Source organism: Callospermophilus lateralis, chromosome 1 (genome assembly GCF_048772815.1).
Source record: "Callospermophilus lateralis isolate mCalLat2 chromosome 1, mCalLat2.hap1, whole genome shotgun sequence".
Classification (NCBI taxonomy): Eukaryota; Metazoa; Chordata; class Mammalia; order Rodentia; family Sciuridae; genus Callospermophilus; species Callospermophilus lateralis.
Genome location: NC_135305.1, coordinates 144,139,879 through 144,155,164, shown reverse-complemented (window position 1 = coordinate 144,155,164; position 15,286 = coordinate 144,139,879).

Sequence of the window (15,286 nt, the reverse complement as noted above, 5' to 3'; positions counted from 1 at the left end):
ACCAAAACCATTATCATTCACATAGATCTATTTGGCATTTGTACAAATACTTCATACAACTATGAGAAAATAAAATTTGTTTTCAAGTTCACATAAGGTATTCATCAAGATAGAGTATATTTTGGCCCTAAACATTCCTTGGTATCTTGTACAAATTGGCTGTCAGGAGAAGGGAAGTTGGCAGATTCGAGGAAGGATGCACCATAGCAGTTCTTCAGTTCCAGTCTTAGAATGCAAGAAGAATGTTTCTCAGTGAGGGAGGAACTAAGGGAACTCACCAAAACTTAATAGTGAATGGAAAAAAAATAATATAGGCATATAAAGTCAGAAACTTAAGTAAAAGAAATAATGCATTGCAAAATGGAAGCAATATTATGATAGAGAGAACCTTTATTTCTTGTTGCTCCACAACCTGTAATGTAAACTTCCCAAATACTCTTTCCTCTCAGTGAGCAAAAGAGGGGTTTCACTAAAACTCAACAGTGGAGACTCAGGGAGTTTTAGTGAATCAGAAATTTGGGTGCCTTAAACAAAGACAAAAAAAAAAGTTCATGGGATCCAAGTTGGTGGTGGCAGAAGCAGCTGCAGCTGCAGCAGCTGCAGCAGCAGGAGTAGTAGACTGGTAGATCATATAGGGAGGGAAAATGCACAAAAAGAAAATAAACATATTTATTAAAAATCCTGAGGTCAGAGAGGCAGCATTTCTTTTGTTGAAGTAGAGGCTTCTTTGCACTATACACTGGTGCAAGAAGGGAGGTCTGTGATTCCCACTGTCCCAAGTGAGCAAGGCAGGAGCCACCTTGACACAGTCAAGCTGATGCTGTCAAAAATTTTCACCAGAAGAATTCTAGACCTGATGAATTTAGTAATGTATCAGGAGGAAAGATCAGCACTCATAAATCAATAGCATTATTATACTCCAACATTGATGGCACTGAAATAGAATTCAAGAAAACCATCCCTTTTACAATAATCTGAAAAAGCCCCTGGGAATGAATCTACCCTAGAGGGTGTAAGATCTCTATAGTGAAAACTATAGAATGCTGAAAAAGAAATGGAAGGAGACCACAGAAGGTGCAAAGAACTTCTGTGTTCTTGGATAGCCCAGAATTAATATTGTCAAAGTGGCCATATTATCAATGGCAATATCCAGATTCAGTTAAATTCAATACAATCCCCTTGAAACTACCAATGATGTTCCTTGCAGTATTGAAAAAACAGCCCTGAAATTCATTTGGAATACTACTAATACTACTACTACTACCACTACTACTACTACTACTACTACTACTAATAATAATAATAATAATAATAATAATAATAATTTGCGAAAGCAATTCTGAGTAAGAAAAAGTAATGTGAAAGCCATCACAATACCCAATCTTAAATTTTACTACAGAGATGAGTAGAAAAAAACAGTATGGTATTGAACTGAAAATAGATATGAAGATACATGAAATAGAATATATCACAGAGACAACCCACCTGATACTTACAGCCACCTGATACCTGACAAGGGCACCAAAATATATGTTAGAAAGGACATCATGTTTTAAACAAGTCATTCTGGGAAAACTGGATACCCACAGAAATACCAGCAAGGATAGGAGAAATAGTGTACACTGACACAATGTTGGTGACACTGTAAATTATTTAGGACAACTCTGGAAAGCAATGTGCAGATTCCTGAAAAGCCCAAGAGTCGAACCCACACTCCTCTCTGCTTATTCTATAGAACTACAAGTCAGCATACTATAGTGATAAAGATACAATCACTTCAATGTTTGTAGCATTCACCATAAATACATTGTAAGATCAACCCAAGTGGCCATCAAGAGTTGAATGAATCAAGTGCACAAAATTAAAAGTTAACTAGATTTTTACTTCTGGATCTACAACACTGCTGAATGACTTAAAGCACATAAATTTTTACATATCAAACAAAAGAAGAATTGGAACTCTGAATAAACTAAAATCATTTTGCAGAGTGGACACAATGACAGGATTTCCACAGTACCATTTTTGACTTTTTTTGGGCACAATGTTGTTTGTGATAACAGGCAGACTCCTCTGGACCAAGGCCTGCTGATGTATTCTGTGTGTTCCAACACTTATATGGGAGGCAACAGCCTGAGAAATGTGATAAAACAGATTTAGCTGTTGACAACGTGCTAGCAAGAAATCTTATGGTCATCAATAGTAATTCAAATGATGGTTCAAACAGTTTTAATTGATAAGCAGGATAATTGTAAATATCTGAGGGTATAATTTGAGATTTGAATTCAAGTATATATTATACACAAAGAGCATTCCCAGGAACTTAAATACTTCTTGTATATTTTCCCAGTGAGAACAACTCTGTCATTTTCAACAACAAGGATGATAATTACATTAACCGAAATAAGTCAGGCACAGAAGGACAAATGCTGCAAAATATCACTCTTTCGTGGAGATTGAAAACTTGATCTCATAGAAGGTGAGAGTAGAATATTAGTTTGTAGAGTAGGGGAGACAATGTTACAATTGAATATTAGGGAAAAAAAGTTCTCATGTATTTTGCAGTCTGCGAGCAGAGTTAAAGATAACAAAATCTGTGTCTGGGAATGTGGTTCATTTGGAGAGGACATGCCTAGCAAGTGTGAGGCACGGGGTTTGATTCTCAGCACCACATTTAAATAAATAAATAAATATCCATAAATAACTAATACAAATTTTAAACTCAGTTGCATAGTGAAATACTATATCATGTTCACAAATTTGCTGGTTGGTGAGTGACTTCTCTACATTTGCCTCATTCTTTCAGTGTAATGACATACCCTAGTAATCTTCTTCTTAAGGAAGTTGCAGAAGTTCAAGGGGGCAATCATGACCATGCAATTGCATTTCATGTCTGCTTGTATGCTATCCCCTGACATGCCATTGATCAAAGTCCATCATCAGTGCCACAGGAAGTATGTCTTTATATAAGTACAAAGTAGTATTGGTGTAGAAGAATTGGGAGTCTTTCTGGCTTTAAATCTATGTTTATATTTTATTCATGAATGTGATTATATACTCTTTTGAATCCTACCATTTTAGATTAATTGATTGTGTAGAGATAACTTTTTACATAAAGTATCCATGAAATTACTTATTTTTGAGGGTAACAGAACAATTATTTTGCATAGTGTTCCTCAGTTGGTATCCTCTGATGTTTTTACAAGGTTAGATTCATCACTTAATGATACACTTAATAATACACCACATGTGAGTCATTTCTAGGTCCATCTGCATCAAAACCATATGAAGCTTCTTATGTCCTGGAATCACAAATTTTGGCAGGGTTCATGGAATCCATATTATTAAACACATATCAGTTAATTCTTATACACATTCAAATTTAAAAACTGTTTCCTTAGTGGAAGAACTTTTATTTTGTTTCTATTTTTATTAATAATAGCCATCAACATTTGTATAAATGAATAATTTCCTCGAAATATTCAGTAATCTTTCCCAGATCCATGATTAAAAAAAAATTCAGTTAATGAAAATAATAAAAAAAATGTGACTTGAATTGCTGGTAGTGGTAAGATTGCAAGAAGGCTGTACAATTCCTTAAATATGTTATATTCACTGAACTAAGACATTGAATTAGATAAAAAGAATTTGTGGAATATTTTTACATGTCTTTAATTATTAATTTTGGGTATTGCCTGATACTTTCATGAGCTCATTTTTAGTTATTTAAATGAAAATAGAAAAGTTGATAGGTTTAAATGGAATTTTATTTTTCTCATCTTTCAGCTCTGTTAATTTTTCTCTCTTTTCCTTTTTTTTTAAGTTTTGGTGCTGGGGATTGAAACTAAGGCCTTGAACATGCTAGGCAATCAACCAACTGGGCTATATCCCTAGCATAAATTTGATTCTTCCATTCCACTGTCATAATACTTTCTGTCATTTTATTTGGTTTTATTATGTATTTTATTATGTATTATATTATTTAATAGTCTTGGTTATCTTAACTCTAATAAGATTTTTATGGAAGTGAATTTCATTCATGTCATGGTAAAAACTGTCAATGCATTTCCAGTATGTATTTTTTTCCTCTCTCTTTTTTAGATAACAGAGCCCTGATTTCATTTTCAAGGCTGTTTTTGTTTTTGTTTTTGTTTTGCCTAAGCTGAAAATTCATTTCCAAACCTCCTCTGCAGCTGTGAGTGCCATGCAACTTTGTTTGTTCAGACATCTAGGCTTTAAGTGGAATTGTCTAGGCAGGGCCTGTTAAAGAAGGCAGGTTCATTTGGTAGACACCTTTCGTTTTTCGTCCTTCCATGCATCCTTTCTAAAACTTTTGCAGGATGCTGGAAGAGGACCACATAGTGTAGTGACACACACACTGATGAATATCATACAGAAGGATAATGGAGTAGGAAGACTGATAAGCTTGAATGATTGATCATGTTGGGTGTCCTTATCAGGTCTGGATTGATCACTGCTCATCTTCTTATGTTAGAAAAATGAACAAAGATCTCCAGATTATTGAAGTTGCCATTTTGATGAGATTCTGGTACATGTAGTTTCTAACTGATAATAGGAATTTTATAAATATATTTCTTTTTTTGATAAGAATTTCAGATCTTTATTTGCTTATGTCATTCTAATAGTTCATACCCAAGTATGGATTCCTAATTGTTAAAATATTTCACAAGTAAATTAATTTCAATTTCTTATGTACTAAAACAGGAGGAGGTAAGTTCAACCTATTCCCAGTTTTGGATGAGCAAGATAAAATGTCTAAAATGAGTTCAGTAACTTGAAAATGTCACAAAAATCAATAAGCAAACAAGTCAAGACTATATAATGGCCTTCAGATCCCCTCTTCAATTTTACTTTTACTATACAATGACATCATAGTGACATCCTTAACTTTCTACTAAGTGCAAAAGACAGTACTATGGACTTCAAGAATAAGGAAATAGGCAGTTTCAATATAAATTAAGAATTAGAAGCTTTTACATAAATTATTTTCTTCCCCAGTTTATCCTACCTAATGTGAGTATTTTAAAATCTGTTACAGTAAAACTACAGCATTTAACATTGGTATAACTTTTTAAGGATTCAAGAAAGTGGTGGTTACTGGCTTAATTCAAGGAAAGGAAACAAGCATTTATTACACTCTTGTAGTTCAGGACTGTTTTAAGCACTTCCAGTATATAATCCCATGTCACTCATATCCTCATGCATAGGCATGCATGACACACACACATCCTCCAGAAAGTTACTCACATTTTAGAGCTATAGAGATTTCAAGAAGTTAGTAAATGCAGATAGTAAAGAAACTAGTTCTTCCAAATTTCACAGCCTATATGCTTTCCTATTTTCTTGACTCTATGATCAAAGAATCAGTGAAAAATGAAAACTCTGTACAAAAATCAACTGTTCTGATGACATAAAACACTTAGATAATTGGTACAAAAAAAACTCCAAAGCACTACTGTCTACAGGCAGGAAGAATTTTTGTGCTGAGATCTGAGTGATTTATAAGCCAGTCACAGGTTATTTTAAAAGAATTTCCAAATATACATAAAATTTGTTTTAATGCAAAGGAAAGAAAAATATTTCCACCTTTGGGGGAAATAAAGGGCAATGCTTAGAAAGACTTTGAAAAAAAGTTTTTAAATTTTCTAAGAATGAAAAATAAATAAATAAATAAACTTGATACAAAATTCTAAAACATTCTTAAACTTCAGGATTGTGTGTATTAAAGCACTGATAGGTAACTTAGAAATGCCTACCAAATAATACCTATCAATGAGAGGAGTAATTCATTTTATTGACTTTAAGGTGAACAACCAATCATTGGAGCTGTGCTTGCTGGCTCATGCCTGGGATCCCAGAGGCTCATCATACTGAAGCAAGAGAATTACAAGTTTGAGGCCAGTCCCAGAAATTTAGTGAGAAACTTAGTGATACCTGTCTGAAAATATGAAATACAAAGGGTCACAACACTAAACTGCTTTAGTTCATGTTCACTTACGATAACAAAAAAAATCTGTAAATTCACTGACAGAAAATTTCAAGTACATAATGTGTCCTCTGTAACAGCAAAGGAAAATTTACCTTTCACAATGTGAAGATTTGCTAGAATAAACTGATTAAAAAAACTATATTAGGAGAAAAGGCAAACCAATTAATTAATTAGTAACAGGGGAAAATTTTGTCAGGAGGTTAAGGCAGGAAGATCACAAGATCAAGTACACCTCAGCAATTTAACAAGAACCTCAGCAACTTAACCAGACCCTGTCTCAAACAATAAAAATGGCTGTGATGTGGCTTATTGGTAAAGCACCCCTCAGAAAATTGCAGCATCTAGGGAAAAAAAAAACAGAGGAGCATGATCACCCATCTAGCTCAACATTATTTGAAACCTTACATGCACCCCTTTCTGTAGTAAAGAGAAAAAATGAGGATGTCAGGTGAATTAGTAAATGTTTTTTAGGGGAACTCAATGGACTTGCAGAACATACTATGACCTGAGACAAACTCCAGGCACAAGAATAACAAATTATAAATGATGCTCTATGGGATTGAAATAGAGGACACTGGGATGTGACAAAAGTCAGTGGAGGCATGTTAACTTCATTCTTCTCCAGTATGAGTTTTAGTCTTTTCTGGTTAAAGTTTTAGTGTGAAGACTGGGGAAATTCTCCTCTTCTGGCAGATCCGGTCAAGTAGATAAGATTTGCAGAAAGCCTCTTCCCACATCAAGAAAAGTAAAAACAAGAGCAGAGGGACCTGGATTCTGAGGTAGGTTCTAAAGGCTTTTTAACATGTAAAAAGTACAATTCTTTGGTGTTTTGTCTTTCTTAGCCCCAACACATTCATGTTTTTAATTCCAAATCTGGTCTCTAACCACGTGTAAGCAAAATGCAAACAATAACAATGATAACAATAGTAATCATACAGTAAATAAGGAAAGAAATCCATAATTTCCTGAGGCTTGCTTTTTTCCTAATCTGTAACTTCAATCTTCTATTTATCTTCAAATGTACCATTCTATGATTTCTGTGAGTTATTCTCTTATGTTATAATCCTTTCCATAGCTTTCTGGACCCACCTTGAACATTAAGGGACCTTTACATGTCAGAATCTCTACTTCCATCTCTTATCTTGTGCTTCTTTCTCCCAGTTTTCTTCTTCCTGCCAACTTTAATGGGGAACTAAAAAATATCATTCTCCTTCCTAATGCAAGAGTCTTTGCACATTGAGGTGCCCTTTATTAAGGTTACAGGTTTTCTTAGAATTTAACCACAGATTACAATAATATAATACAGTATGGTTAATCACCATGATAGTAAATCCAAAGAAGGAAAGTATTATTTCATTTATTACTGTACTCTTAGTATGTAGTACAGTACTTGGCACATGGAAGATTCAATCAATATTAACTGAGTAAATTAGCATAGTAAAGTTTATAAAAGTATACTCAAATAACTAATATCACAGGGCTTCAGCTCATCCACAGATAAGAAGTATCAATTATTGGGTGTAAATGAGAAGCATAAATACATCAGGACAACCAATTTCCTAACTCCTCTGGATTCAAGAATGATACATAAATCGGGTCCATTTACTAGGGAAACTTTCTATATTTTCTTAATTTCTATGTAGAATTTCAGATGGTTTAATTTTCTAATTCTGGTATTATCTATCTTACTTGAAGTTGAAATTTCCTATGGCAAATATTAATAAGGCGAACTGAAGCACAATAAAAATTTGAAGCATTTATTTGAGTGAACACTGATTCATAATGAAGGCAACTCCAAATGAGGGCACACAAGGAGAAGGCCTTCATGGAGGGACACAGAAATGAAACAAAGAAAATATTTGCTAGGTTATAGTTATACAGTTGCCTTATTTGATCTATCCTGCTGTAAAATCTCTAGTTATATCAGTTTTTTAGAAGTTTCGGATTAATTTACCTTAAATTTTGTTTTTCTTGAATATGGACATTTATAAGAAATAAATCAAGTTTCACTTATGTTTGCAAATTAAGCACAGTTTGAGTCATACATGAGGCCTAACTAGTTTTGCCTGCTGAGGGATTATTTAAACATGGCATCCATTTTAATGTATTTTAACAAAAATCCAATGAATGCTTCAAGCAAGCTCTATTTTCTGTTGTCATAGGGTGAATATTTCCTCAACTTTTTTGGATTAATAGTACTTCAGCATTAAAATAGTCACATACCTCCATGGGCATTTAAATCTGAAGGTATACTTTTTTATTCTTTACCATTTCTATTTAGGCTTACAAATGCCAGAAAGTCTCAATTTAAGAAGTCTCTATGTTTTCATGGAATGCTAGAGCTATAAAAACTATTAACCTTCAAGTAATCCAAAAATTAAAAAATTAATACTAAGAAAATAAATGTGATAATCTATAGTAAATTGCTAATAAAGAGCAATGGACATAAGTGCTCCTGAAAAACTGTTGGTTTCCATTCTTCCTCACCCAAGAGCTCTTACACTATCTGTCACCAACCCTACATCCACCTCTGCAATCTGTCCATGACCCTTATTGAATTCCTTATCCATATTAATTGCAGATAAAAGAAATGAATCTTAAGAACTCTAAATGCAATTCTCCACCCCAAAATATTGTTATACACACTATAACCTGAGCCCATACATAATAAAACACATTTTGGAGCCAAATCAGAAACCCACACAAGGAAATGGTGTTTCTATGGGAACATGCAATTTTTATTCTAAAAACTCAATTGGCAAAATTTTTTGGAACACGGTCGGATCTTAACTTAGAGCACCTATAGTCTCCAAAATATGTAGATTAATTTTTTTTTGAAAAAATTCATATCTTGGAACTACACCTTAAATAAAATGGTAACTTCTTCTTGATGGTAACAGATTCCTAATATAGCTCTTTTGTCCAATTAAGTGTTTTATGTATTTCTAGTTTCTGTACTTAAAATCTTATATTTATTTTTTAGTTCTCGGTGGACACAACACCTTTGTTTGTGGTGCTGAGGATCGAACTAGGGCAGCATGCATGCCAGGTGAGCACGCTACTGCTTGAGCCACATCCCCAGCCCCCAAAATAAATTTTCTTATACTGATGAACCAAACATGCTGTACTGGAACTTTAAAATTAAAATGCTATGATTCCTAGCAGTTATATATGTCACAAACTATTTCTTAAAGAAAACACAATTTGAGATCAGAGGAGGAAGTCTGGTCTGCCCCATGTGCTAGTCCGGAGGAAGCCCATCAACCCTTAAAACCCATCAGAGGGGGTTTGGCTACCAGCACGGTTCTGCAGCTGATCCAGGTACTGGGTTTCCAACTCCCCCACTCTTAGCTGTGATAACTCAAAATATTTCCCACAAGCTTTTGGGGGTTGTACTATCAATGCAAAACAACAACTGTACAGGCACCTGGTTTCTACCTCAGAGACTAGAATAGGGAAGATACAGGTGGAAGCTCATTTCCTTTCACACTGGCTATACCCACCACCCTGAATACAGAGGCTCAAGCTAGGAATAGACAACTCCACCTACTGAAAGCAAGGAAAAGAGTGTTCTGAGAGCCTTTTTTCCCTCTTTTCTTCTCTCTCTTCCACAATTTCAACATATGTGAAACCAAGAACTGTGCATGAACAACCAAATTACCAAGTAATATAATATAGAGGAAATGCATATACCACAGCTTCCCCCCATTTTTTTTCTTTATTTCTATCTCACTTTCCTTTTCATTCTCTTATTTCTCTTTTCTTCCTTGTTTTTTTTTCTTTTTTTTAAAATTCATATTCTCTCTATCCCACTTTCAATATCCTAACTTTTGCTATCTGTACATAGGGTAACTATCTAAATACAGATAGGAGGTTGAGTCTATACATTTTTCCATTAATTACCAGTCTATTGGTTAGAGTTCTCCAAAGGTTCTAAGTTAGTTTAACCTCATACCCTCACTCTTTTTCCTCTAAGTATAACATCCTTCATCTGAAATTAAGTTTTCTATATGCCATCAGATATGGTACGCCTTTTATGAAACTAATGAATATATTCTTAAGTAATAATTAAAACCAATATCTATAGACTTAGAATCTAACTATAAATGTATTAATAATGAAAACTTGTGCTTAGATAATGAACTGTTGATATTGGGAACTGTTTACATTGTCTTTCTCCGCAAAAGAAGGATTTTGGAGCTATACAAGAACAATACAAATATATAAGGGGAAAAGCATTAACACAACACTTTCATAAAGCTAGAAAGAATCATGAGCAGTATGAAAAGACAAGAAAGAAAGGACCAAAAACAATGCAGGTCAATTAAACATTAGATGACATAATATCTGCAGCTGATGGAATGTCAGTCAAAGAGTTCAGGATATACATGCTTCAGATGATCTGGAGTCTCAAGGAAGACATTATACAGCAAATTCAGACAATAAAAAATCACTTTCACAATGAATTACATAAACAAATACAAGAAGCAAAAGATCAACTTTATAGGGAGATAGAGGATATAAAAAACAAACAGAAATCCTGGAAATGCAGGGAACAATAAACCAAATTAAAAACTCAAATGAGAGTATTACCAGCAGAGTAGAACACTTAGAAGATAGAATTTCAGACAACAAAGACAAAGTTTTTCAACTTGAAAAGAACATAGACAGCTCAGCGAGAATGTTAAGAACTCATGAGCAGAACATCCAAGAATTATGGGATAACATAAAGAAACCAAACCTAAGAATTATTGGGATACAAGAGGGTATAGAGGTCCAAACCAAGGGAATGAGCAATCTATTCAATGAAATAATACTAGAAAACTTCCCAGACATAAAGAATGAAAAAGAAATCCATATACTAGAAGCCTACAGGACACCAAATGTACAAAATCATAAGAGATCCACACCAAGACACATAATAATGAAGATGCCCGACATACAGAATAAGGAGAGAATCTTAAAAGCCACAAGAGAGAGGAAGCAGATTACATTTAGAGGTAAACCAATCGGGATAACTGCTGATCTTTCAACACAGACTCTGAAAGCTATAAGATGCTGGAACAACATATTTCAAATGCTGAAAGAAAAAGGGTTCCAACAAAGAATCATGTATCCAGTGAAATTAAGCTTCAGGATTGGAGATAAAATAAAAATCTTCCACGAAAAACAAAAGTAAAAAGAATTTGCAGCTAGAAAACCAGCTCTTCAAAGCATCCTTGGCAAAATATTACAGGAAGAAAAAATGAAAAATAACAATGAAAACCAACAGTGGGAGTTAGTACAGTAAAGGAAAAACTAAGCATAGAGAAAAAACTAATCATGTTAAGTAACATACATAATCAAATATGACTGGAAATACAAACCATATCTCAATAGTAACCCTAAATGTTAATGGCTTAAATGCATCAATCAAAAGACATAGGCTAGTAGAATGGATTTTAAAAAAAAGATCCAACAATATGCTGCCTACAGGAGACTCATCTGATAGGAAAAGACATACACAGACTGAAGGTGAAAGGTTGGGAAAAATCATATCACTCATACGGACCCCGCAAGCAAGCAGGGGTGTTCATACTTGTATCAAATAAAATAGACTTCAAGCCAAAGTTAATCAAAAGGGACAAACAAGGACACTACATACTGCTCAAGGGAACCATACACCAACAAAACTTGACGATCATTAATATATATGCCCCAAACAATGGTGCAGCTACGTTCATCAAACAAACTCTTCTAAAGTTCAAGCGTCAAATAGACCACAACACAATAATCATGGGAGATTTTAACACACCTCTCTCACCACTGGACAGATCTTCCAAACAAAAGCTGAATAAAGAAACCATAGAGCTCAATAATACAATTAATAATTTAGACTTCATTGATATATACAGAATATACCACCCAACAACAAGCAGATACACTTTCTTCTCAGCAGCACATGGATCCTTCTGAAAAATAGACCGCATATTATGTCACAGGGCAAATCTTAGCAATTACAAAGGAGTTGAGATACTACCATGCATTTTATCTGATCATAATGGAATCAAATTGGAAATCAATAATAAAATGAGAAAAGAAAAATCCTACATCACATGGATTTAAATAATATGCTACTGAATGAACAAAGCGTTACAGAAGACATCAAAGAGGAAATTTAAAATTTCTTAGAGGTAAATGAAAACTCAGACACAACATATTGAGATCTCTGGAACACTTCAAAAGCAGTTCTAAGAGGAAAATTCATTTCATGGAGTTTATTCCTTAAAAGAAGGAAAAGCCAACAAACAAATGACCTCACACTACACCTCGAAGCCTTAGAAAAAGAAGAACAAATCAGCAGCAAATACAGTAGAAGGTAAGAAATAATTAAAATTAGAGCTGAGATCAATGAAATCGAAACAAAAGAAACAATCAAAAAAATTGACAACACTAAAAGTTGGTTCTTTGAAAAAATAAATAAGATTGATAGACCACTAGCCATGCTATCAAATAGAAGAAGAGAGAGAACCCAAATTACTAGCTTACGGGATGAAAAAGGCAACATCACAACAGCCAATTCAGAAATACAGACGATAATTAGAAATTATTTTGAAACCCTATACTCTAATAAAATAGAAGACACTGAAGGCATATGAACTACTCAGATACTATAAGATATATAGACATATAATACTATAAGACATATGAACTACTCAGATCCAGTCAGGAAGATATAAACAACCTAAACAGACCAATATCAAGTGAGGAAATAGAAGAAGCCATCAAAAGACCACCAAACAAGAAAAGCCCAGGACTGGATGGATATACAGCAGAGTTTTACAAGAACTTTAAAGAAGAACTAATACCAATACTCCAAAATCAATTTCAGGAGATAGAAAAAGAGGGAGAACTTCCAAATTCATTCTATGAGGCCAATATCACCCTGATTCCCAAACCAGATAAAGACACCTCAAAGAAAGACCAATATCCCTAATGAATTAAATGCAAAAATCCTCAATAAAATTCTGGCAAATCGGATACAAAAACATATCAAAAAGATCGTGCACCATGATCAAGTAGGATTCATCCCTGGGATGCAAGTCTGGTTCAATATACGGAAATCAATAAACGTTATTCACCACATCAATAGACTTAAAGATAAGAACCATATGATCATCTCGATAGACACAGAAAAAGCATTCAACAAAGTACAGCATCCCTTTATGTTCAAAACACTAGAAAAACTAGGGATAACAGGAACTTACCTCAACACTGTAAAAGTTATATATGCTAAGCCTCAGGCTAGCATCATTCTAAATGGAGAAAAACTGAAGGCATTCCCTCTAAAATCTGGAACAAGACAGGGATGCCCTCTCTCACCAATTCTATTTAATATAGTTCTCGAAATACTGGCCAGAGCAATTAGACAGAGAAAAGAAATTAAAGGCATTAAGATAGGAAGAGAAGAACTTAAATTATCACTATTTGCGGATCATATGATCCTATACCTAGAAGACACAAAAGCGTCTACAAAGAAACTACTAGAGCTAATAAATGAATTCAGCAAAGTGGCAGGATATAAAATCAACACGCATAAATCAAAGGCATTCCTGTATATCAGTGACAAATCTTCTGAAATGGAAATGAGGTAAACCACCCCATTCACAATATCCTTAAAAAAAAAAATACTTGGGAATCAACCTAATAAAAGAGGTGAAAGATTTATACAATGAAAACTACAGAACCCTAAAGAGAGAAATAGAAGAAGATCTTAGAAGATGGAAAAATATACTCTGTTCATGGATAGGCAGAACTAATATCATCAAAATGGTGATATTATCCAACCAAGAATAAAAATTAATAAAAAAATGGCGATATTACCAAAAGTTCTCTATAGGTTCAATGCAATGCCAATCAAAATCCCAATGGCATTTCTTGTAGAAATAGATAAAGCAATCATAAAATTTATATGGAAAAATAAAAGACCCAGAATAGCAAAAGCAATTCTAAGCAGGAAGTGTGAATCAGGAGGTATAGTGATACCAGATTTCAAACTATACTACAGAGCAATAGTAACAAAAACAGCATGGTACTGGTGCCAAAATAGGTGGGTGGACCAATGGTATAGAATAGAGGACACAGAAACCTATCCACAAAATTACAACTATCTTACATTCGATAAAAGGGCTAAAAGCATGCAATGGAGGAAGGATAGCATCTTCAACAAATGGTGCTGGGAAAACTGGAAATCCAAATGCAACAAAAGTTGGCTCCGATCTACATATTGTGGGGTTGGGCTCCAAATTCCTTAATAGGACACCCATAGCACAAGAGTTAAAAACAAGAATCAACAAATGGGACTTACTCAAACTAAAAAGTTGTTTTTCTCAGCAAGAGAAACAATAAGAGAGGTAAATAGGGAGCCTACATCATGGGAACAAATTTTTACTCCTCACACTTCAGATAGAGCCCTAATATCCAGAGTATACAAAGAACTCAAAAAATTAAGCAATAAGAAAACAAATAACCCAATCACACTCACTCCAGCAAGATTGGCATCTCACTCCAGGAAGATTGGCAGCCATTATGAAGTCAAACAACAATAAATGCTGGCGAGGATGTGGGGAAAAGAGTACACTTGTACATTGCTGGTGGGACTGCAAATTGGTACGGCCAATTTGTAAAGCAGTATGGAGATTCCTGGGAAAGCTGGGAATGGAACCACCATTTGACCCGGCTATTTCCCTTCTCAGACTATTCCCTGAAGTCCTTAAAAGAGTGTACTATAGGGATACTGCTACATCGATGTTCATAGCAACACAATTCACAATAGCTAGACTGTGGAACCAACTTAGATGCCCTTCAATAGATGAATGGATTTAAAAAAATGTGGCATTTATACACAATGGAGTATTACTCTGCACTAAAAAATGACAAAATCATGGAATTTGCAGGGAAATGGATGGCATTAGAGCAGATTATGCTAAGTGAAACTAGCCAATCCCTAAAAAACAAATGTCAAATGACTTCTTTGATATAAGGAGAGCAACTAAGAACAGAGCAGGGAGGAAGAGCATGAGAAAAAGATTAACATTTAACAGGGACAAAAGGTGGGAGGGAAAGGAAGAGAGAAGGGAAATTGCATGGAAATGGATGGTGACCCTCATTGTTATACAAAATTACATATAAGAGGATGTGAGGGGAAAAGGAAAAAAATCAAGGGAGAGAAATTAATTACAGTAGATGGGGTAGAGAGAGAAGATGGGAGGGGAGGAGAGGGGAGATAGTAGAGGATAG